Source organism: Pteronotus mesoamericanus, unplaced genomic scaffold (assembly GCF_021234165.1).
Source record: "Pteronotus mesoamericanus isolate MK-2021 breed Mesoamerican mustached bat unplaced genomic scaffold, CSHL_Meso_final contig_55, whole genome shotgun sequence".
NCBI lineage: Eukaryota > Metazoa > Chordata > Mammalia > Chiroptera > Mormoopidae > Pteronotus > Pteronotus mesoamericanus.
This window is the reverse complement of record NW_026555198.1, coordinates 5,242,105-5,264,086: the sequence shown is the minus strand read 5'-3', so window position 1 is coordinate 5,264,086 and position 21,982 is coordinate 5,242,105. Positions and strand designations below refer to the sequence as shown.

Sequence of the window (21,982 nt, the reverse complement as noted above, 5' to 3'; positions counted from 1 at the left end):
GCAATATGAGGACCACAGTACTACATATGATATATTCTTACCAAAAATCTCAAACCCAAATCTGATCTAACTTCTAGAGATAATTACCGTATATAATAAATATGGAGGATAGCCTTGGCTGGTGTGCCTCAGTGGACTGAGCGCCATCCTGAGAACCAAAGGGTCGGTGGTTGATTCCCAGTGTAGGGCACAGGCCTGGGTTGCAGGCCAGGTCCCCAGTAGGGGTCACATGAGAGGCAACCATATATTGATGTTTCTCTCCCTCTTTCTCTCCCTCCCTTCTTCTCTCCAAAAATAAATAAATAAAATATTTTTAAAATGTAAATAAATATGGAAGATAAAGATACAATTTCAATGATATAAGGAAGCAAAGTGAAACTAAGAATGTGAGACCTTATACAGAGTAACTATATCAGGTTTGCAATATGTCATTTTACTTCCCTCTCTACCATTCCATAAATAAAATGTTTCAAAAGTAAAGGGCATGTCTGGGAAGAATGAAATGCAAAGCAAACAATTGAGGCATTGTTTTTCATTTGTTTATCAAGCTATTAAAAGGTATAAAATCTGGCACAGAAGGTAGACAGGTCTTAGAAACTATTTCAGCCATGTTGGAATTCTAATATTAGTTAGGCTTCTTGGTTGCTGATATTTTATGCTGAAGTTCTATAATGGTAAAGACATTCCTGACTACTCATGTTAGAAGCAAATGGGAAACCAGAAAAAGGAACTCCTGGTTAACCCAAACCACATTCACCAGTGTATGAGATGAGCTCACAAGCTTTTTGAGGATGAGTGAGGCTGTGATATTTGTACAGACCACTGTATTTAATCTTGAAAAAACCAAGATGCCACTAAGACCAGATCAGAAAAAATAAAATAAAAAATAAACTTGGTATCAGTTATATTGGTTATTAATAAAGCCTAAACAACTGGTAAAAGTTAGATTCACAAAAGAGTATATGACTAAAAGTGCAGCAGCAAGATTTTTGGCTAAAACACTCATAAATATTGCCTATGAATGTATAAACTCTTGTGGATTTACACTCAGCTATCTGTTTTCAGAAGTATAGAGGAAATAATCTACCTCAAAATGTTTACCCTCCTGCTGGGTTGATGAGAGTGTGGCTGCTGGATGAAAGTAGAGGTCATTTGAAAGTTATGGAGGATTTGCCTGCCAACTCAGAGAATAAGAATGAGGCTTCTCTCCTGCGTACACCAAAACAAAACAAAACAAACCAGGCCTATAGAACAAATGAAGTCCAAGGAATCCATGCTACTCTCTACTGCTCCTCCCCAAGTCCAATTAATTATGAACTGATGCTTCTAATTCAGTTTATGAATCACAAAATTAACACATTCTAGCAGAATACCAAGTACCCCATAGACTGCTGAGAAGATCTATAACTGACTTCGCTGTCTTGAACTCCTCATCACTTGGTAAATCAAAAATATTTACTGAGAACTATGTATATAGGCATTTGTGGACCTGGATGGGAAATCAAGGCACACATTTATCTACTATTCTGATTACTGGACATTGCCTCAGGACTTGAACCATTCACTCCTCTATGACTAGGTGTCTGCATATAACCCCCCATCCACTTAGATGGGGCTTTTGTCAAATATGTTGTTTCTAGGTGTCTGCTTTATTGTCTCATCCTATCACTGAGGCCTTCCTTTGACCAATGCCCTGGCTCTATGTCATTCTCTTCTCTCTTTCCTTATTTAATTTGTCTTTATAGTCCTTGTCATTACCTGATACAGTGTCTGCTTTATTTATCTACTGTCTATCTCCTACTAGATTACAAATCCAATGAGAACAGGGGATTATTGCATCATTTTGTTCAGTGATATATCTTCTTTGTTTGGCACAGAGTAGGCTCTCAATAATTATTTTAAATTGGTAGATAGTACATATGAACATATTAAACATCCACTGAAGGAGAACTGGAAAATAAGGAAAAGAAATAATCATTTAAAAATGCTGAGGAAATGACTGTGAAGGATTGACATTGGCTTTTCTGTAGAAGAAGCAATTGATCTAATATCATCAGTGAATACATATGCTTTGGGGCAGCAAGATTTGGTTTTGACTTACAGTTCTGCTTCATAGCTTAGGTGGTTAAATCTTTCAGAGCTTCAGATTTTTCAAAACTTTTCCTGATAGTTATCTACCTCTCTTTGTTGTTTTCAAATTGTGATATTCTATAATTTTATCATATTTATTATGTTTAAAATATTTATTGAGTTCTTATCTTGTTTGGGGTGGCTTTGGGGACTAAATAAATACATTCACACACATACACACATATATTTAGTTCATACATAGTAACTGCTCAATAATTGGAGGCTTTAGTCCTCTTTTTATTCATCTTTACAGAGATATCCAGGAATAAAAGCTAATGGTGGGTAGTGGTAATGAAAGGAAGAAGAGGAAGTCACAGCATCCACCAAGAGAGAACTGGAAAGTCATGAAAAGACATGCTGTAAATTAAAGTGGCTTTGTTTAGAAAAGCATCTCCTTCCATGTCATTATAAGTGTCATTCAACAGGCACAATTATCTTTACAAAACACAAAAAGATTCTATCACGATTAACTAAACCATCATTAATTAATTGAGATTCATAATCTGGTATTAGAAGCAATTGGCAATCTATAAACAATTGTGAATTATGACCACTTGATTGTGAGAAACATCAAGAGCTTATCATTTGAATTACTCAAAAACAATTCATTATAATGACTGATTATCAATTATCCTTTTACTCTTGCTGGATTAGTAATAACAATAATCATCTTGATAAATTACCTATAGTATTATTCAAGTTCACGTACTTCCAACTCTTTCCATGTTTCTAACAAAATTATGACACCTAAAATAGATTATTCTAATTGCTTCTTCAAGCCCAGATAGCATGTTTTTCAGTATGATATAATACTTAGTCATGCACAACGTAACAACATTTTGGTCAGTGACAGACCACATATGAAACAATAGTATACCATATAGCCTAGGTGTTCAATAATCTACACCATCTAGGTGTGTTTGTGTAAGTACCCTCTATGATGTTCATGCAACAATGGAATTGCCTAACAATGCATTTCTCAGAACACAGGAACATATGCTTGTCATTAAGTGACATAGTACTAAAAACTTTAAAAAATTAAAACATGGCATAGGACTATATCATATAGATGTGTGTGTGTGTGTGTGTGTGTGTGTGTGTGTGTGTGTGTGTGTGTATCTCATATTCCTGAAAGTTAAATATTTATTTCTGGAACTCTTTCGAGAATTGTGTGGTCTATTGAATGAGCATACAGTTATCCCCATGCAGCAAGTAATTTTTCCATGTTAAATTAAAACAGTGAAATACTAGGTTAACATAATTTTTCATGCAAGGTGTTTTCAGGTTTATTGCTCAAGGATGTCTGCAAAAGAGAGAAAACTGTGAAAAAATCTGGGTCGGTAAGAGAAGATTAGATGATGATCCTAGTGAAAAATTAAGTAACAAAGAAGGAAGGTAGAGAAGGTGGAGTGGATGAATTATTTGGATAGTAAAGGCTAACTCTCAGGATTCACTAATTCAACCTTTTTATCTGTACATCTACCCAACACTAAATTACTTCCTCCATACAAGGCAATATATGAGGGGAGACCCCAGAAAACCAGAATCATCTTTGGAGAGCAGGCCCCTTGTAGCACAGGCTTCCCCTGCTAGGTGAGTGTTCTAAGAACCCATTTGTATCAGGGTACCAGTTGGCATTGTTGTGAGAGGCTGTATTTTGCTTCAGTTAATTTTTTTTAAGATTCCTTTGACACATTTGCCTATTTCATGATGAGTGATTTATGAGTGCACCTGCCTACATCATGCTGAGTGTTCAGCAGTTTTTGACCCAAAATGGCATGACCTCCATGCCCTACCCTCCCTATTCACCTCATCTCACACCAAGAAAATTTTTTTTTTGTTTCCCCGGATTAAAAAAAAAAAAAAGTCCTCAATGGCAAACATTTTGCCAATGTGGAAAAGTTGAAACAAAAAACAAAAGGAGAATTAGAATGCACCAAATTCAAAGAATTCAAAAGATGTTTTGAGCAGTGGAAAAGAGTCTTCATAGATGCATTACATCAAATGGAGACTACTTTGAAGATGATTGAAGTTTAAACATGCAAGAATAAACACACAATGTTTTTTAAATAAATTCCAGGGGGGTTTGGGTCCCATTTGTTTGTGCTACAGTGACGCCTTCTCATTGTAAGGAAGATCAAAAGTCTATGCAAGTAACACCTGACATTATAAATAGCGCTGTTAGAAACATCAGGGTGAATAAGTTCTTTTGAATTGGTGATTCGGGATTCTTAAGGTATATTCTCAACAATAGAACTGCTGGGTCATAAGGCAGTTCCGTTTTTAATTTTTTGAAAAAATTCCATAGGTGCCCATCAGTAGATGAATGGATAAAAAAACTGTGGTTCATCTACACAATGGAATTCTATGTAGCAGAAATAAAGAAAAAGGAATTCTTACCCATTGAGACTGCATGGATGGAACTGGTGACTATTATGCAAAGTGAAATAAGCTAGTCAGTGAAAAACAAATACCATATGATATTACTTATAAGAGAAATCTAATGAACAAAATAAACCAATGAGCAAAACAGAACCAGAGACATGGAAACAGGTAACATACTGACAGCTGCCAGAAGAAAGTGGGTAGGGAATAATGCTGGAAAGACAGAGAAGGGTGTAGTCATAGAACATGTATGAATGACCCATGGACATGGACAACAGGGTAGGGGATGGATTGTGGGAGTCAGGGTGGGGCAGGACAGAAGAAGGCAGGAGGGGAAAAGTGGGACAACTGTAACAGAATAAACAAGAATAAAATATATATATATATTTTAAAAGTCTATGCAACTATGATACAATAAAGAACATGAGAAACTCGTGAGAGGCTTAGGGCACTTCTCTGGGGGTACAAAGAAGAGACAGGTCATAAAAACTGCAGTGGATCAATGACAGCTGTTTTGAAAGAGATGACATTGGAATCAAACCTTTAATGATAGCTAAGATTGGAACTTGGAGGTATTGAAGAAATGTTGGAGGGACTTTTAAGTAGAGGATACAGTGAAACTATTAGTATAAAAGTATAATATGCAGGAAAGAATAAAGTCAGATAAGAGAATGACTAAAAGCGTATAGTGGAAATTAAGATGGAAAAAGTCCAGAAAAAATGTAGGGATTTTCAAACACTAAAGACCTTTACTTGCAAAAAAATGTAATTATACTCAGGGCTCCTGAGAGAGAACTTGTGTTGAGATGTGAAAATAGAGATAAAGCAATCTCTATTAGTTTTCTATTGCTACATAGATAATAAAAACAAACTTATCAGCTTAAAGTAACCAAATGATTAGCTCACAGTTTCTCAGGATAAGGAGTTTGAGGATGAAATAGTTGGGTTCTCTGCTAAGAGTTTCATGAATGCTGAAATCAAAGTTTGAACTGGGGCTACAATCTTATTTAAGGCTTAGGATTCTCTTCCAAATTTATTCAGGTCTTGGCAAAATCCAGTGGTTATATGATTGAGGTCCCTGTTTTCTTTCTGCCTGTGAAACAGGGGCCACTCTCAGATCGTAGAATTCACCCCATTCTTCGTGTCCAGTTTTAAGTCTGCAATGTAGACTTTTTGAATTGAATCTAATTGTTAAATTTCTGACTTTTCCATCTCTTACCTCTACACACAGATTAATTTATTTTTTAATTTATTTACTTTTTAAATACAGTTGTCTCTGCCTCCCCCCCACCTCTTTCCCTTGCCCCCTCTCTCCTTCCCTCCCTCAGCTCTTCCCCTTTCGTTTTGTCCATGAGTCCTTGCTATATGTTCCTTGACTTTCCCCTTCCCTTCCCTTTCCCTGCCCCCACCTTCCCTCTTGTCTCTGTTGATTTCTTTTCCTTTCAGTGTTGCTGGTCATATTTTCCTTGCATCTTTGCATTGTTAGTTAGGTTCTGCTTATAGGTGAGATCATATGGTATTTGTCTTTCGCCCCCTGGCTTATTTCGTTTAGCATGATGTTCTCCAGTTCCATCCATGCTGTCGCGAAGTTTAGTAGTTCTTTTTTTCATTCTGCTGCATAGTATTCCATTGTGTATATGTACCATCATTTTTTGATCCAATCATCTACTGATGGGCATTTAGATTGCTTCCAACACTTGGCTATTGTCAATTGTGCTGCTATGAACATTGGGGTGCATAGGTTCTTTTGTATTGGCATTTTGGTGTTCTTAGGGTATAGTCCCAGCAGGGGAATCCCTGGATCAAAAGGCAGTTCCATTTTCAGCTTTTTGAGGACATTCCACACTGCTTTCCATAGTGGCTGCACCAGTCTACATTCCCACCAACAGTGTACTAGGGTTCCCTTTTCTCCACAACCTCGCCAGCACCTGTTGTTTGTTGATCTGTTTAGGATGACCATTCTGACCGGTGTGAGGTGGTAACTCATGGTGGTTTTGATCTGCATTTCTCTGATGGCTAGTGATGCTGAGCATCCTTTCAAATGCCTCTGGGCTCTCTGTATCTCCTCCTTAGAAAAGCATCTGCACAGGTTCTTTGCCCATTTTTTGATTGGATCGTTTGTCTTCTTGGAGTGGAGTCGAGTGAGTTCTTTATATATCTTGGAGATCAAATCTCTATCTGATGTATCATTAGCAAATATATTTTCCCATACGGTTGGCTCCCTTTTCATTTTGCTGATGTTTTCTTTTGCCGTGCAGAAGCTTCTTATTTTTTGAGGTCCCACTTGTTTATTCTTTCCTTTATGTCCCTTGCTTTAGGAGACATATCAGTGAAAAAATTGCTGCATGGGATATCTGAGAGTTTCCTGCCAATGTTCTCCTCTAGGACTTTGATGGTGTTGAGACTTATATTTAAGTCTTTTATCCATCTTGAGTTTATTTTTGTGTATGGTGTCAGCTGATGACTCAATTTCAATTTTTTGCATGTAGCCGTCCAGCTCTCCCAACACCATTTGTTGAAGAGGCTGTTATGGCTCCATTTTATGCTTCTGCCCCCTTTGTCAAATATTAGATGTCCATAGAGACCTGGGCTTATTTCTGGGCTTTCTATTCTGTTCCAGTGGTCTATGGGTCTGTTCTTGTGCCAGTACCAGATTGTTTTGAGTATGGTGGCTTTGTAGTAGAGTTTGATGTCCGGTACTGTGATCCCTCCTACTTTGTGTTTCTTTCTCAAAATTGCTGCGGCTATTCGGGGTCGTTTCTGGTTCCATATAAGTTTTTGAAATGTCTGTTCTATTTCTGTGAAATACGTCATTGGTATCTTAATAGGGATTGCGTTGAATCTATAAATTGCTTTGGGTAGTATGGACATTTTGAGGATATTAATTCTTCTAATCCATGAGCACGGTATATGCTTCCATTTATTTGTGTCTTCCTTAATTTCTTTTTTCAATGTTGTATACTTTTCTGCATACAGGTCTTTTGTGTCTTTGGTTAAATTTATGCCTAGGTACTTTATCTTTTTTCTTGCTATATCGAATGGTATTTTTTTTCTGATTTCTTCTTCTTCTATTGCATTGCTGGAGTACAAAAACGCCTTTGATTTCTGAATGTTGACTTTGTATCCTGTTGTTTTGCCAAATTCACTTATTAGGTTGAAGAGTTTTTTGGTAGAGTCTACAGGGTTCTCTATGTACCCTATCATGTCATCCGCAGACAATGATAGCTTTACTTCCTCCTTTCCTATTTGGATGCCTTTTATCTCTTTCTCTTGTCTGACCGTTGTGCCTAGGACTTCCAATATGATGTTGAAAAGAAGCGGTGAGAGCAGACATCCTGTCGTGTTCCCGATCTTAGTGGGAAAGCTTTCAGTTTTTGCCCGTTGTGTATATTAGATGTAAGTTTTTCATATGTGGCCTTTCTTATGTTGAGGAATGCCCCATTTATTCCCATTTTCCTGAGTGTTTTGATCATAAATGGGTGCTGTACCTTATCAAATGCTTTTTCTGCATCTATCGAGATGATCATGTGGTTTTTGTCTTTTCATTTATTTATGTGATGTATCACGTTTACTGATTTGCGTGTATTGAACCATCCCTGCATCCCTGGGATGAATCCCACTTGATCATGGTGGATAATCTTTTCAATGTATTCCTGGATAAGGTTTGCCAATATTTTGTGGAGGATTTTAGCATCTATGTTCATCAGCGAAATTGGCCTGTAGTTTTCTTTCTTTGTAGTGCCTTTATCTGGTTTTGGGATCAGGGTGATGCTGGCCTCATAGAAGGAGTCTGGGAGCCTTCCCTCCTCTTGGATGTTGTGGAATAGTCTGAGAAGGACAGGGGTTAGGTCATCCTTCAATGTTTTGTAAAATTCTCCTGGGAAACCGTCCGGCCGTGGGCTTTTGTGTGCTGAGAGTTTCTTGATTACTGCTTCAATTTCCCCAGCTGTTATCAGTCTGTTCAAGCTTTCTGTTTCTTCCTCCTTCAGTGTTGGAAGATTATACTTTTCTAGAAATTTGTCTTTTCATCAAGATTTTCAAATTTCTTGGCATATAATTGTTCATAATAGTTTCTGATGATCATTTGTATTTCTGTGGTATCAGTTGTTATTTCTCCTCTTTCATTTCTGATATTATTAATGTGGGTCCTCTCCCTTTTTTTCTTGATGAGTCTGCTTAAAGGCTTGTCAATTTTATTTATGTTTTCAAAGAACCAGCTTCTGGATTGGTTGATCCTCTGCATTGTTCTTTTTGTCTCTATGTCATTCAGTTCTGCTCTCATCTTGACCATTTCCTTCCTTCCACTTGCTCTGGGATTTATTTGTTGTTGTTTCTCCTGTTCTTGAAGTTGTAGTGTTAGGTCTTGTATTTGAAATGTTTCTATCTTTTTTAGGTAAGACTGTATTGCTATGAACTTCCCTCTCAGGAACGCCTTTGCTGTGTCCCATAGGTTTTGGATAGTTGTCTGTTCATTTTCATTTGTTTCCAGAAATTTTTGATTTCTTCTCTTATCTCATTATTGACCCATTCATTGTTTAATAGTCTACTGTTCAGTCTCCATGAGCTTGCAAGTTTTTGAAGTTTCTCTTTGAGGTTGATTTCGAGTTTCAAGGCCTTGTGGTCTGAGAAAAAGTTTGGTACTATTTCAATTTTCCTGAATTTGCTGAGGCTTGTTTTGTGTCTTATCATGTGGTCTATCTTTGAAAAACTGCCATGAGCATTTGAGAAGAATGTGTACTTTTCTTCTTTGGGATGTAAGGTTCTATATATGTCAGTTAAGTCTCTTTGATTCAGTGTGTCATTCAGAGCCATAATATGTTTATTAATGTTTTGTTTGGAAGGTCTGTCCATTTTTGACAGTGGGGTGTTGAAATCCCCTACTATCAGTGTGTTGCTGTCTATATCTTTTTTGAAGTCATCCAACAATTTCCTTATAAACTTGGGGGCTCCTATATGGGGAGCATAGAAGTTTACAATGTTGATGTCTTCGTGATAGATTCTTCCTTTAATTATGATAAAGTGCCTCTTTGGGTCTCTCTTTATGGACTTTGTTTTGAAATCTACTTTGTCTGATACAAGTATGGCAACCTTGGCCTTTTTCTCATGCCCATTTGCTTGGAATATTATTTTCCATCCCTTTACTTTCAATCTGTGTAGGTCTCTTGCTTTGAGGTGGGTCGCTTGTAGGCAGCATATGTGTGGGTCATGTTTTCTTATCCATTCAGCTACCCTGTGTCTTTTGATTGGGGCATTTAGTCCATTCACATTGAGAGATATTACTGATAGAAACTTACTCATCTTTTCTCTTTGTACCTGTGTTCCTCTCTGTCTCATTCTTTTCCTTCATCTGCTTAAACCAGTCCCCTTAGCATATCTTGGAGTGCTGGTTTGGTAGAGATGTGTTCTTTTAGCGTTCTTTTGTCTGGGAAACTCCGTATTTCTCCTATTTTAATTGAGAGCCTAGCTGGGTAGAGCAGCCTTGGCTGTAGGCCCTTTCTGACTTGTAGTGTTTCTGTTGAGAGGTCAGCTCCTAGGCGTATCGGGGCCCCCTTGTATGTTACTTTCTCCTTCTCCCTTGCTGCCTTGAGCATTCTCTCTTTGTATTTGACACATGCCAGTTTAATGATGATGTGTCTTGGAGTGGACCTCCTTGAGTCCCTCTTGAGTGGGGTCCTCTGTGCCTCCTGGATCCATGAGAGCCTTTCTCTCCTCAAATTAGGGAAATTTTCCATCATTACTTTTTCGAGAAGGTTCTCTATCCCTTGCTCTTCTTCTTCTCCTTCTGAGATCCCTATTATACGGATATTATTGCATTTCAGGTTGTCCTGCATTTCCCTAAATGCCTCTTCATTCTTTTTGAGCCATTTTCCCATTTCTTGTTCTTTCTGGGAGCTTTTTTTCTACCTTGTCCTCCATCTCACTGATTCGATCCTCGGCTTCATCCAGCCAGCTTTGGATTCCTTCTACTGTGTTCTTCAATTCATAAATGGTATTCTTCATATCCTCTTGTGTCTTCTTGATAGTTTCTATGTCCTTTTCCAGGTTGATATAGTTTGCAGTAAGATCCTGATAGTTTCTCTGCAGTTTCTCAGTGTTATCTTTGAGCTGGCTGAGCTCATTGAGCTTCCTTAGAACCATTGTTTTGAATTCCATATCTGATCGTTCCCTTGCCTCTATTTCATTTAGCTCTCTCTGTGGAGAGTCCCCTTTTCCACTCATTTGAGGGGAACTTCTTTTTCTTCCCATTTTTGTGAGAGTCTGTTAAATATTTTTGTCCTTTTCTTTCTGGGCTTGCCTCTGATGATGTCAGTTGCTGACCCTATAGGGCCTTGGGTTGTTTGTTTGAGCCTTTCAGGAGTCTAATGCCTGTGTCTGACTCCTGCTTGGAGTAGCTCTGTGACCCCTTCGGTCAGGGCTGGGCTATTTTTGGGGATCTCTCTGCGCTCTCACACGGGCTCCTTGAGCGCGTTCCCAGCACGGCAGGGTCCCCCACCTGCCTGGGCTCATATGTGCTTGCCCCAGACCAGGGTGCTTATTTGCGACCTCTCGTACTCGTCTGGCCCCCCAGCACGCGAGCTTCGCGGCACTGGTCAGTTTAGGGTCTTCTATTGTGTATTTTCCCCGCTTTTGGCTCTTTGGGTGCGTTGCTTGCCCTCGCCAAATGGGGACTACGGAAATGGGAGGAAATCAGCTCTAGGACTCTCCGGTTAATCCTGTTTCTGGTCTCTCCTCCAGGGACTCTGGGCAACTCTACTTATTTTGTGGGCCGCTCCGCAATCGCAGCGGGTAGGTCAATTTACGCCTGCCCTTGCCCCTCTGTGCACTCCCTCGCAGGCTGTATGGGTGCCAGTCTGTGTGAGGCCTTGCCAGCAGGTGCAAGCGTTTGCCAGCCCGCGTGGGTCACACACATGCTCGCCAACCCTCGCCGGTCACTCAGCGCAAGTGTGCGCGCCTGCTCTGGGTGTTTCTGGGGTGTCTATGTGTGCTTTTCAGCTTTTGGCTCTTTGGGGGTGTGGCCTCTTCCTGCACAATGGAGACTACGGCAAGGAGAAGGAGTCGGGACTCCTCGGTTCCTCCTCCCGTTCTTTCCCCAATGCCTCCGTTTCTAGTCTCCCCTCAGGGGCCTCTGGGCAGTACTGTGACCCCTTCGGCCAAGGATCCACCCCCTGTGCGGAATGTGTTTCAATCGCAGGCAGTCTGGTTCATGCGCGCCCCGCTTCTGCCTCTTCGGGGTCGTGCCTTTCCAGCCCACAATGGAGACTACCGAATGGGGAGAGAGTCGGGACTCCCCGGTTCCTCCTCCGTTCTTTACCCAACGCCTCCATCTCCAGTCTCTCCTCAAGGCTCTCCCAGCCAGTCTGCACTCAGCTCTGCAGCTCACATGCGTACAAGCTGTGTGCCAAGTGCACAGAAGGCAGGTTAATTGATTCCCTTATGCCTGAGCGAGATGGTAGCTGCAGAGTGGGAGGTGAGTTATCACTGGGGCTCCACGGGCTCCCCTCTGAGTTCTCTTCACAAAGTTTTCCTCACCAGTCTTTTCCCAGGCACCAGCCCACCCTGCTGCCGCCTCTACCCAGCGATCAAGGAGGGTGGCTGCTGCTGCAACTTTTGCGTTTGCCCTTTAAATGTCTTTTTGCGTCCCCAGCCACCTGTCTCTGGCAGAGAGCGCCCCTAAGCTTTTTGGGGTTGCATTTTGTCTGTATTTTCTTGGCTTTAGCTGCTGTAGTTTAGGGGTTCCTGTTTATGATTCAGACCCCGTTCTTCTCGGGGGGAGCTAACTGGCCGTTTCAATGTCCCTCTGGTGCCAGTGCCCGTGGGCACCCAGCCCACCCTCTCGAGCCTCCACCGCACTTCTCACCCGTTGGGATGTGTGAGAGTAGAATCCACTGTCCGCGGCACCAAGTCTCCTCTCCCACTATCGCTCCACTGCTTTCCAGGTGATTACTCCATTGTTTAGTCGCAATTCCAGTTTGGTTTTGGGAGGACGTCAGTGTGACTCCCATTCACTCCTCCACCATCTTTCCGACCCTCTCTATACTCAGATTTAAAATATCACCTGATTAAGTCAGAGCCACATTAATATATTTACTTTATTATTCAATTACAGTTTACATTCAATATTATTTTGTGTTAGTTTCAGGTGTACAGGATAGTGGTTAGACAATCATATGCTTTACTAAGTGATCCCCACAATATTTAAAATACCTGCCTGGTACCACACATAGTTATTGCAATATTATTGACTATATTCCCTATGCTGTAATTTACATCTCCATGACTATTTTGTAACTGCAAGTTTTTACATCTTAATCCCTTCATCTTTTTGATCCATCCCTGCCAACCCCGCTTGCATCTGCTATCAATATTTTCTCTGTTTCTGAGACTGCTTCCATTTCACTCATTCATTTTGTTCTTTAGAATCCACATATAAATGAAATCATATGGTATTTGTCTTTTTCTGTATGACTTACTTCGTTTAGTATAACACTCCCTATGTCCATGCTGTCACAGATGATAGTGTCATTCTTTTTTATGGCCAAGTATATTCCATTGTATAGATATACCACCACTTTTTTATCCTGTCTATTGATGGACACTTGAGTTCCTTCCAAATTTTGACTATTGTATGACTCTCCTATGAACATAAGGGTGTATATATTTTTTCAAATTCGTGTTTGGGGTTTCTTAAGCTATATACATAGAAGTGGAGTTGCTAGTTCATAAGGCAGTTCCATTTTTAATTTTTTGATGAACTCCCACACTGTTTTCCACAGTCACTGCACCAGTCTGCATTCCCACCAGCAGTGCACTAGGATTCAATTTTCTCCACATTCTCTCCAGCACTTGTTGTTTGTTGATTCATTGATGATAGCCATTCTGACAGGTGTGAGGTGATATATTGTTGTGGTTTTAATTTGCATTTCTCTGATGATTAGTGACATTGAACATATTTTTATTTGTCTATTGGCCATCTGTATGCCCTCTTTGGAGAAATGTCTATTCAGGACCTCTGCCCTTTTTTTATTGGATTGTTTGGGAAGGTTTGGTGTTTAGTGGTCTTTCTTTATACGTTTTGGATATTAACCCCTTATCAAACGTATCATTGGAGAATATCTTCTGTCATTCAGGAAATGTCTTTTCATTTTGTTGATGGTTTCCTTTGCTGTGCAACAACTTTATAGTGTAGCCTATTTGTTTATTTTTTCTTTTGTTTCCCTTGCCTGAGAAAATATATTAGAAAAATATATTGCTAACAGAAATGTGCAAGATATTACTGCTTATGTTTTCTTTGGGGAGTTTTATGGTTTTGAGTCTTTTTTCCAAGCTCATTATCTTTTTTTAGTATATTTTAGTGATTACGCTATTACAGTGGTCCCAATTTTTCCCCCTTTGCCCACTTCCACCCAGTACCCCCATTCCCTCCAGCAATCCTACCCCCTTAGTTCATGTTCATGCGTCATGTGTATAAGCTCTTTGGCTTTTCCATTTCCTATAATATCCTTAACAGTCCCCTGTCTACTTCGTTCTTACCAATTATTGAGTCTTACACTTCAGTCTTTAATTCATTTTGAGTTTATTCTTGTATACGGTGTAAGAAGGTGGTTTAATTTCATTTTTTGCATGTATGTCTCCAATTTTTCAGTACCATTTATTTTTTAAATTATTTTAATTAATTTTATTGGAGTGACATTGGTTAATAGGATCACATAGGTTTCAAGTGTACATTTCTATAATACGTGATATGTATATTGCATTATATGCCCACCACCTAAAGTCAAATCATCTTCTGTCACCATATAATTGACCCACTTTACCCTTTACTACCCCACCCCCTTTCTCTGGTAACCATAATAACTATCATCTGTGTTTATGACTTTCAGTTCTATACCCCACGTGTGAGTGAAATCATATGGTTCTTAGCTTATTCTGACTGACTTATTTTGTTTAGTATGATATTTCCAAGGTCCATTCATGTTGCAAATGGCATATTGCATCTTTTCTTAGAGCTGAGTAGTATTCCATAGTATATATATATACACTACATCTTCGTTATCCAAATTTTATCAAAGCACACTTTGGTTGTCTTCATGTCTTGGCCACCATGAATAATGCTGTAATGAAAATAGGGATGCACATATCTTTGCAAATGTTCTTGAATTTTTCAGGTAGATACCCAGAAGAGGGATTGCTGGATCACATGGTAACTCTGTCCCTTTTTTTTTTTTTTGAGGACTGCCATACTGTTTTCCATTGTGGCTGTACCAGTTTACATTCCCATTAACAGTAAATGAGGGTTCCTTTTTCACCACAACCTCTCCAATGCTTGTTATTGCCTGTCTTTTCATCAATACCATTTTTTTAATAGACTGTCTTTACCCCATTGTATGTTCTTGCCTCCTTTGTCAAATATTAATTGCCCAGATAAGTGTGGGTCTATTCCTGGGCTCTGTATTCTGTTCCATTGATCTATGTGTCTGTTTTCATGACAATGCCATGTTCTTTTGATTACTATAGACTTCATATAGCATAGTTTGATATCAGATAGCATCATACCTTTAACTATTTCTTCTTTCTCAAGTTTGTTGTGGCTATTCAGGTTATTTTGTGGTTTCACATACAATTTTGGATTATTTGTTGCAGTTCTGTGAAAAAAAGTTATTGGTATTTTGATAGGAATTGTGTTGAATCTATAGACTGCTTTGGGTAGTATGGACATGTTAATGATGTTAAGTTTTCCTAGCCGTGGGGATAGTATGTGCCTCCATTTCTTTGTATCTTCTTCAATTTCTTTCTACAGTGTCTTGTAATTTTCCCAGTACAGGACTTTTATTCCTTTGTTAGATTTATTTTTAGATATTTTTTGATGCAGTTGGATTGTTTTCTTAGTTTTTCTTTCTGATAGTTCTTTACTAGTGTATAAAAATGTAACCACATTTTGTATATTTGCTTTGTATCCTGCTACTTTACTGCATTCATTTATCAGTTCTAGTAGTTTTTCTGGTGGAATCCTATGGTCCTTTAGAGTATTATGTCATCTGCAAATAAAGACAGTTTTATTACTTTCATTCCAGTTTGAAAGCCTTTTACTTCTTTTTGTCTGATTGTTGTGGCTAAGTCTTCCAGTACAATATTAAATAGGAATGGTGAAAATGGACCTTCTGTCTTGTTCCTGTTCATAAGGAAACACTTTAGCTTTTCCCCACTGAGTATAATGTTAGCTGTGAATTTTTCATATATGACCTTTATGATGATGAGCTATGTTCCCTCTATTCCCACTTTGTTGAGTGTTTTTATGATAAATCTGTGCTGGATTTCATCAAATGCTTTTTCTGCATCTATTGATATGATAATATGATTTTTATCCTTCATTGTGTTTATGTGGTATATCATGTTAATTGTTTTGCATATATTGAACCAAGCTTGCATACCAGGAATAAATCCCAGTTGATCACAATGTATAATCTTTTTAATGTATTGCTAAATTCAGTTTGTTAATATTCTGTTGAGGATTTTTACATCAATGCTCATCAGCTATATAGGCATGAATTCTTCTGAAATATCTGTGGAAGTGAGGTTCAGTGGGAGAAAAATCAATTATGGGAACCAGTGAGTTTGTCTTTGATTTTCTAACATTCTTTTAATATATGTGCTTTAGTTTTCACAAATATTTAAGTTTGAAACAAACCCTTCTGCTTTCTTTGGATGTAATTGTCTTTAGTTTAACTCAATTTTATGAATTTTATATTTAAACAACTTACTATTTATTTCCTTCTCTAAAAACACTAAAGGTCCAACTATGCTGATATTGTTTTATGAGTAACTCATTGAGATATTTCTGTTCATTCTTATGGTTTATAAGAAAAAGTCCCACAGGAAGATTTTATAGTAACAATAATTCTAACAAAAACAAAAATATTTCTATGAATAGATGGAAACACTCCAGAGAAAAGAGGACTAGAAAGTCATTTTAGTTGCATTATCATGTTGTTATTTTACTTGAAAGAAAATACTATTTCTTAGGGAAATAAAGTAAGCCAGTATGGCTTAAAGAGTAAACATGTCATTCTGGAGCCAGACTGCTTACATTCCAAACCCAGTTCTGCTGCTTACTACCTGCATGACTTTGAATAAGATACTCCAATTCTCCCTTTTCTGCCTGTTACTCATGCCTCCTGAGTGCCTCTCAGGCTGCACCATGCTGGCTCTGAGCTCCTGTCTCCTGCTAAGCCAGTGTCCCATCATCTTCTTCCAGCCACCATCATGATCATATACTGGCCCTCATCAACCATGGTGAGATGTTCTCCTATGTCTACAAAATCTGGCAGATAACAGAGGGGCTGTGCCTGGAGGTGAGGGGGATATGGTCTCTAGGACAGAGGATAACATTGATGATTCACTTACTGGTGGAAATGCCTGTGCTGAAGGCTCCCAAGGCAAAGGCATGGAAAGCACAGTAATCACTGGTGTTGATATTGCCATGAGCCACCATTTGCAGAAAAACAGCTTCACAAAAGAAGCCTGCAAGAAAGTATATCAAAGATGATGTGAAGTCAATCAAAGGGAAACTTGAAGAACACAGAGCAGAAACAGTAAAGTCTTTTATAATAGGGGCTGCAGAACAAATCCAGCATATCCTTGCGAATTTCAAAAACTACCAGGGTTTTTTTCCCCAACCCACCACCACTGCCGTCCCCACTGGGAGTCCCCGACACCCTCAGGGCCTTTAGCCCCACACCAAAAACTACCAGTTCTTGACTGGTAAAAATATGCATTCAGATGTCATGATTGCTTTGCTGGACTACTGTGAGGATGGTATGACTCCATATATGATTTTCTTTAAGGATGACTTAGAAAAAGAAAAATGTTGACAAATTTGGCAATTTGGATCTATTATCTGTCATCATAACTGGCTGCGGCTTTTCATCCACACACCATGACTAGGAGAAATCGAGCTTATGTTATCTTGAGCTCTTCATTTATTTTGACCTTGATTTACTTGGAGCACAGGCATTGTTTTTAAGAAAAAAACATGTCATGTAGGTTGTCTAAAAATAAAATGCATTTAAACATAAAAAAGATACGATGCTTCAATTCTCTATGCCTCAGTTTCACTTCAGTGAGGTGCCAAACACCAGATGGAGAAAAGGCATATGGGATAGGATTGAAAAGGAAACCTCAAAATGAGTGCAGAAAACTTCATACAAAAAAATCAAAAAAAGGTAGGAAATACAACAGGTGTGTCCTACATTTTCATATGGCATATACCAGAGAATAAGAAAAATAAGACAAAGTATAGAACCAGAATTTCTAAGTTTACTAGACAATTCCAAGAAAGGTACATTTGAGTAAAATGGGAAAAATAGAAATAAAGAGAAGCAAATATTCTAAATATAGCAGAACAAAGTTTTTCTTTTTTATTGCATTTGTTAGGGTAGCATTGGTTAATAAAATTATATAAGTTTCAGGGATACAATTCTATAATACATCATCTCTATAGTATATTGTGTGGTCATCACCTTAAGCCAAGTGTCCTTCCATCAGCATTTATTTCCCCTTCACCCTCATCTACCTCCCCGAACTCCTTTCCCTCTGGTAATCACCATGCTGTTGTCTGTGTCTGTTTGTTCGTTTGTTTGTTTTTTAGCTTAATCCCTTCATCCTTTTTTCACCCAGCCCCCACAAAAAACCTCTCTCTTCTGACAGCTGTCAGTCTGTTCTCTGTACCTCAGAATCTGTTTCTATTTTGTTTGTTAGTTTATTTAGTTCATTAGAGTCCACATACAAGTGAAATCATATGGTACCTTTCTTTCTCTGATTGGCTAATTTAACTTAGACTAATGCTCTCTAGGTCTAACCATGCTGTCACAAAACGTAAGATAACCTTCTTTTTGATGGCTGAGTAATATTCCATTGTGTATATATATCACAGATTTTGATCCACTTATCTTCTGATGGGAACCTGAGCTGCTTCCAAATCTTGGCTATTGTACATAATACCACAATGAACACAGGGGTGCATATATTCTTTCTAATTTGTGTTTCAGCTTCCTGCAGATATATTTCCAGGATTGGAATCACTGGGTCATAAGGCAGCTCCATTTTTAATTTTCTGGGAAACTCTATACTGTATTCCACAGTGGCTGCTCTAATCAGCATTCCCACCAACAATGCAGTAGGGTTCTGCTTTCTCCACATCCTCGCCAATATATGTTTGTTGATTTATTGATGATAGTGATTCTGACAGGTGTGAGGTAATACCTCATTGTGGTTTCAATTTGCATTTTTCTGATGATTAATGATGTTGAGCATCTTCCTATATGTCTATTGGTCATCTGTATGTCCTCTTTGGAGATACATCTATTTATAAGTTCTTCATAAATTTTAACAACACTTTTCCAAACTGGAGAAAGAAATGAGAAAGAGCCAAATAGTACCCAGCAGATGAATGAAAATGTGCCACAAGTCTCTTCATAGCAGTAATAATTTAGAACATAAAGGTCAAGAGATAACCAATCTATTAGAGTGAAAAACAATTATTTACAAGTAATAAAACTATTTTTGACTTTTCATTGGCAACCAGTCAAAACAAGGACACAGTGGGGAAAACATTCAAACACTTTTAGAGAAAAGAACTGAAAAAACTCATCCATATGCAGCCATTCATATAATGAATGATATAATAATGGTATTTTTTGAATTGCAAGTCTCAATTTAGAAAACTCGTAGGTATTCCCTGAAATATATGCTATAGCAAAAGGAAGATAATCTAGAACAAAGAGATAAATTAAAAAGTAGTGGTGAGCAAAGAAATAAGCCAATAGACTTGTGTTAAATATAAATAAGTACTGATTTCAAAATAATAATAATAACCTCAAACCAAACTATAAAATATTATCAGTATGGAATGTAGCAGGTAAAGGGGTAGAAATGAAAGGTAGTAAAATGTATAAAGTTCATTAGCATTATAAGAGGGAAGAAATAGACATTAATTAAAATATATATTTGAAATATGTAATATATGTTTATAAAAGTGTATGGGTAACAACTCTAAGAATATAAACATTAACATAATTTATTATAATTTCCAAGCCATAAGAAAAAAGTGAAAGTAACAAGAAAACATGAACCTAAGGACTTTAAAATTGATAAATCAAACAAATAAAAAGCATCATGACAACTAAACAAAAACAAGTTAACAAGAGAGAATCAAGATGGTGGAGGAGTGAACGGAAATCATACTGACCTCCTCCCAGGACAAATCTGTAATTACAACTAAATTGTAGAGAAATCACTCGGAACAAACAACTGAACAGTAGTGAGAAAGAAGTATTATAACCTTGGACAGACAGAAGAATCAGCTTTAGCACAACCTGAGTAGTAAGAAGTGCGGTGGAGACTCAAGAAGGCTAGCTGGGCACCCACAGGAAGCAGCACCAGAGGGATATTTAAGTGGCCAGTTGGAACCCCTGAGAAGAGTGGGGTCTAAACCATAAGCAGAGATCCCCAGACTACAGCACGAGAGCCCAAAAAGTACACAGAAAACAGCCAGCTGCGAAAAGTGTCAGAGTTGCTCTCTGCCAGAGACAGGAGGCAGGAGATGCAGAGAACCATTTAAAGAGCCAATGCATAAATTTTTATATGCAGAGACTTATACTGGGCTCTGGAAAAGGCAAGGGCAGAGTGGACTAGAGACAACTGAAGAGAGATTGGGAAGGAGGCACTGGGGAAAGAACTGAGGGAATCGCCGGAGGGATCCTTGTGCTAAGTCTTGTGTCAGCAGCTATCTTGCTCAGGTAGACCACACCCCTGACCAGCAGCAGCCTGAGAAGGAACAATAGCCCCACCCCCAGGAGGAACTCTACCCTGCCCTGTGGTGTGTAAGCCTGACTGATGAGTGCAGAGTGACTACATTAACAGCTGAAGGAGACAATAACAGACAGTAGATTCATGGAAGTCTCGAACAGACTGTCTAAGGTCACTCAGGGTCAACATATGACCCCATCAGAGGCAGATCCAGAAAGAAAAAAACACTGGTATCCTACCACAGAAGTTCACACCACAAAGTCAGGAAATCAAGACAGATCAATTTAAGAAGCAGAAGCAAAAAAACAGTCTCACAAATAATGGGAAGACAAAGAAACACCCCCCAATCGAAGGGAAAGGAGGAATCCTCACAAAGAGAAATAAATGAAATAAAAGCAAGTAAACTATCAGATATTCAGTTCCAAACAACAGTCCTAAGGAAGCTTAATGAGCTCAGTGAGTTCAGAGAGAATTACAAAAAACCACAGGGAAACTGCGAGGAACTTACTGCAAACTATATCAGCATGAAAAAGGACATAGAAACTATCAATAAGAGATAAGAGTAAATGAATAATACCATTTCAGAATTGAAGAACACAGTAGAAGGAATCAAAAGGAGGCTAGGTTAAGCTGAGGATTAAATCAGCAAGCTGGAGGATAAGGAAGAAAAAAGCTCCCAGAAAGAGCAAGAAACTGATTAAAGACTGAAAAAGAATGAAGAGGCATTGAGAGAAATGCAGGGCAACCTGAAAAGTAATAATATCTTTATAATAGGGACCAGAAGGAGAAGAAGAGGAGCAAGGGATAGAGAACCTGTTTCAAAAAGTCATGATGGAAAACTCCCCTAATTGGAAGAGAGAAAAAGTCACACAAGTCCAGGAAGCACAGAGAGTCCCATTCAAGAGGAACCCAATGAGGCCCACTCCAAGACACATTACCATTAAAATGGCAAATAACAAAGACAAACAGATTCCTAAAGGAAGCAAGAGAGAAACAGGTAATAACAGATAAGGGAGCCCCAGTACGACTAGCAACTGACTTCTCAACAGAAACACTGCAAGCCAGAAAGGAATGGCAAGAAATAGTCCAAGTCATGAAGAGTAAAGGCCTTCAATGAAGACTGCTCTACCCAGCAAGGCTCTCAGTTAAAATGGAAGGTGAAATAAGGGGTTTCCCAGACAAAAGAAGGCTAAAAGAATACACCTCCACCAAACCAGCATTGCAAGATATGCTAAAGGGACTGCTTTAAGAAGATGAAGAAAAAGAGTCTATGATACCCAGTTCCTTTCAGTCACCAATACTTGATATTACCAACAATTTTAATATTTAATCTGTCTGTGACATGATGTGTTATTTTGTTACTTTATTATTTTTTAAACTAAACCTGTTTGCGTATATTTCTTACCTATTTCTATTATTTTTAAAAAAGCTTTAAATTAGTTTTTGGTATTCTTTATCCATTTTTTGATTAAATGTTTAGAGAATTTTCCCCTAAAAACAAACAAACAAAACCAAAACAGTTATTAACTCTTTTTTAGATGTGTTGCAAATACTTTCCTATTCTATTACTTGTCCTTTAACTTTTTTTATACATATATTACTATATAGTCTTAAATGTTTAATATGGTCATATTGTCAATACCTTACTTTATAGCTTCTGGGT

General features: G+C 38.4%; 1 pseudogene; it reads left to right on the top strand.

Moving 5' to 3' along the window:
- Positions 1-16,799: 16,799 nt before the first annotated feature.
- On the top strand, positions 16,800-17,384 carry LOC129075456 (translationally-controlled tumor protein-like; annotated as a pseudogene).
- Positions 17,385-21,982: the final 4,598 nt, after the last annotated feature.